Below are 4,255 nucleotides of genomic sequence, written 5' to 3'. Positions count from 1 at the left end.
CGCATACTCCCAGATATTTTACATAAGTAACTGCTACCAGTGTTTGTTCCGCTATCATATAATCATACAATAAAGGATCCTTCTTTCTATGTATTCGCAATACATTACATTTGTCTATGTTAGGGGACAGTTGCCACTTCCTGCACCAAGTGCCTATCTGCTGCAGATCTTCCTGCATTTCGCTACAATTTTCTAATGCTGCAACTTCTCTGTATACTACAGCATCATCCGCGAAAAGCCGCATGGAACTTCCGACACTATCTACTAGGTCATTTATATATATTGTGAAAAGCAATGGTCCCATAACACTCCCCTGTGGCATGCCAGAGGTTACTTTAACGTCTGTAGACGTCTCTCCATTGATAATAACATGCTGTGTTCTGTTTGCTAAAAACTCTTCAATCCAGCCACACAGCTGGTCTGATATTCGGTAGGCTCTTACTTTGTTTATCAGGCGACAGTGCGGAACTGTATCGAACGCCTTCCGGAAGTCAAGAAAAATAGTATCTACCTGGGAGTCTGTATCTAATATTTTCTGGGTCTCATGAACAAATAAAGCGAGTTGGGTCTCACACGATCGCTGTTTCCGGAATCCATGTTGATTCCTACATAGTAGATTCTGGGTTTCCAAAAACGACATGATACTCGAGCAAAAAACATGTTCTAAAATTCTACAACAGATCGACGTCAGAGATATAGGTCTATAGTTTTGCGCATCTGCTCGACGACCCTTCTTGAAGACTGGGACTACCTGTGCTCTTTTCCAATCATTTGGAACCCTCCGTTCCTCTAGAGACTTGTGGTACACGGCTGTTAGAAGGGGGGCAAGTTCTTTCGCGTACTCTGTGTAGAATCGAATTGGTATCCTGTCAGGTCCAGTGGACTTTCCTCTATTGAGTGATTCCAGTTGCTTTTCTATTCCTTGGACACTTATTTCGATGTCAGCCATTTTTTCGTTTGTGTGAGGATTTAGAGAAGGAACTGCAGTGCGGTCTTCCTCTGTGAAACAGCTTTGGAAAAAGGTGTTTAGTATTTCAGCTTTACACGTGTCATCCTCTGTTTCAATGCCATCATCATCCCGGAGTGTCTGGATATGCTGTTTCGAGCCACTTACTGATTTAACGTAAGACCAGAACTTCCTAGGATTTTCTGACAAGTCGGTACATAGAATTTTACTTTCGAATTCACTGAACGCTTCACGCATAGCCCTCCTTACGCTAACTTTGACATCGTTTAGCTTCTGTTTGTCTGAGAGGTTTTGGCTGCGTTTAAACTTGGAGTGAAGCTCTCTTTGCTGTGTAGAGCTCTAGTGCAGCACATTCTTGAGTACTGCTCGACTGTTTGGGATCCCCACCAAGTCTCATTATAGGCAAACATTGGATCAATTCAGATGCATGCTACTCGTTTTGTTACTTGTAGGCTCAATAATAAGCGGGCATCACAGACATACTTTGCATAATCAAGTGGGACTCCATGTAGGAAAAAGATGTTCTTTTTGTGAAGCATTATAGAGAAAATTTACAGAATCATATTTTCAGCTGACTGCAGAACGATACTACTGCCACCAATGTACATTTTGCACATGGGCTACACAGACAGGATGAGAAAAATTAGGGTTCTTAAGGAGGTGTATAGACATTCGTCTTTCTCACATTCCATTAACGAGTGGAATAGGGAAGCGAATGGCTAGTAGGGGTACAAGGTACACTAATGCTGATTTGAACAGCACAGTGCTTTACTAAACCTAACCCAATTAGTGTTGGTATCCCCACCACCTCTAAACCAACTTTTGCAGTTTATAGGGGGGGCCTGAAATTTAACACAAACTCAGAAACATAGTGCAAAGTGGTATTTTTCACATTTACAAATAATTTTTGGTGAAAAAATAAGCGATAAGTGACAGGAAGAAACCTAAGATCTACCAGTGAAGAAAGTCCAGAGCTTTCAATTTGTAGTCTGGCGCTTACCCAGTCGGCCACCAAGTCATGCTGCCATATCTAGCATTAATTAAATATTTATGAAACAGAAAGATTGCTACATGTCAGGACCTAATACAGGTTATACATGACACAGTGCAGATCACGATATAAACAAAGAACATGCAGTGGAAGTCTATCTATTCATAACTTAAATGATGGATAATAAATAACAAATAATTATTTATATTCACAGGGATGAATAGTCCCTTTATCTGCAATTAATTTATTTGCAAAAACAAATGTTTAAATTATCTAGTTGTTTTAGGAATTATCTAGATAGAAATTTACTCAAGTAATGCCTGTATTTAACTGTTTAAAATAATACTTATAAGATATTCCGGGCATGTATCAAATGGCTTCCTACAACCAGATAAAATAATTCTCTGGCTCTATGAAAATACTCAAGAAAATAAAGCCATATCTATATCTATATATTCTGCAAGACTCCTCCAAGTTGATTTCGAATCCAGATTCATACCCAGAAGTATAATAGATGTGGACTCAGTTTCAATAATGGATGGCCTGAAAACAATGTTCACAGTCTTTTCATAATTATTAGCTCGTACATTAACTTCAAATCAAGTACTTGATAACTTCTGGAACTCTTCGTTTTGCAGCTTTTATTTATTCACAGATTTTCTAGAATTTATTAATGTTGTGCCATCCTCATTTTAAGAGGTACAATTATACATAATGGTATGATGTAGTCAGTCATATTCCTTATGTATCACTGGTTCTCTGGAACATTCAGCCAGCAGGAGGTGTTGCTTTTTTCAGCAGTGCCCAAACATTATCACATGACTATGAGAGGCTAATGCCACCATAGTCCAGGTTTCATGTGCAAAGATCATATGCAGTTGAGTCGCACCAAGAAAGATAGAATTTTCAGATGCTGATAACACTTGAGTTTGAAAGTTTTATTTCGATTGGTAGGGCAACAGTGGGTGATTAACCAGTTTTTTTTTTTTTGTTCATGGAGAGTATGCATAATTACACATGAAATTAGTGGACATACCAGTATCATCATTATTGGTCGGTAACATCCAATGGTGGGCTCTGTTATTATTTAACAACTGTTAAGGCTACTGTGAACAGTTATCATATGATAGTTTGGTTTGGAAAAGCAATGCAGCAATGGTAAACTTCAGTGTGAAAGTGAAACTAAATTCTACTGCCAATATAAGCATGGTACAGTCGAACCATTGCTAGGATGTACGTTATTTTCGAACTCGATAAACAAAGTAACTGGTGAACTGTGATTCTTTCCTAGCAACTTATTCACTTAAACTGAAAAACTGATGACCTCAATATTTATAAAGAAAAGAGATACTTTTTCGTTTTAGGTAACACTCAGATTACCTGTGAAGCACATTCTCTCTATTGACCACCCCTTCCCCATGACCAAAGACCAAAATGAACATTGTCTCAATTAAAAATCAGCAAAATATTTTGAAATTAAGTTTACACCACAAATTACAGACTTACATTGCATGAAAATTACGATAAGTAGCAGTGGTCCAAGCACTGCTACATTGATAATGCCTTCGGAAACGCTCAGAAACTGCAACTTTTCATTTTTGTAGTTTTCCATTACTGAGATAGGATTCTGTGAGGAAGAGCTCCCAGTTGTAATGAGATTTATTCCATATTTTCTCTAGTAATGTTTGATGGTTAACAGAATCAAGTTATTTACTCATATCAACTAGAGGAATTTGTGTACAATCTTTTGATTCAAGAGAGGAGTATACAAAAGAAATAACATTTTCAAGAACGAAATGATAATTAAATGGACACCCTAGCTGCAAACAGGCGTTGGTATACTTCATTGGGGACCTGTTGAAAATGTGTGCCCTGACCAGGACTCGAACCCGGGATCTCCTGCTTACATGGCAGACGCTCTATCCATCTGAGCCACCAAGGGCACAGAGGAGTGCGCCTTCAGGGACATATCCCTTGCATGCTCCCCGTGAGACCACATTCCCAACATGTCCACACCACTACATTCATAGTGCGCCTTATAGATGTTTCCCATCATACTTATTACTCATTATACTGTAACAAAAACAGTTCTAATTCTTTCTACTTATTATGATCACAGTTGCAAATTTTAATGATGAACAAAACAAAATATCTCAGTGTAACACGTGTCTTCTCCAAGAACATAATTTCTCTGTGAACGTACAAAAGCTAATACATATTTGTCTCATTAGGAGGAATACTTTTAATCTCCCAAGCAAATCCCAAATTGTTTGGGAAAGAGATTAAAATTTCCTGTT

General features: G+C 38.2%; 1 non-coding gene across 1 annotated transcript; it reads right to left on the bottom strand.

The window, feature by feature from the left end:
- Positions 1–3,826: 3,826 nt before the first annotated feature.
- Trnat-ugu (transfer RNA threonine (anticodon UGU)) lies at positions 3,827–3,901 on the bottom strand. The gene has a single exon. It is a non-coding gene; the product is annotated as a tRNA-Thr (tRNA).
- Between the last annotated feature and the right edge of the window lie 354 nt (positions 3,902–4,255).

This window comes from Schistocerca serialis, chromosome 3, assembly GCF_023864345.2.
Source record: "Schistocerca serialis cubense isolate TAMUIC-IGC-003099 chromosome 3, iqSchSeri2.2, whole genome shotgun sequence".
Classification (NCBI taxonomy): Eukaryota; Metazoa; Arthropoda; class Insecta; order Orthoptera; family Acrididae; genus Schistocerca; species Schistocerca serialis.
This window is presented reverse-complemented; position numbering and strand designations above follow the sequence as displayed.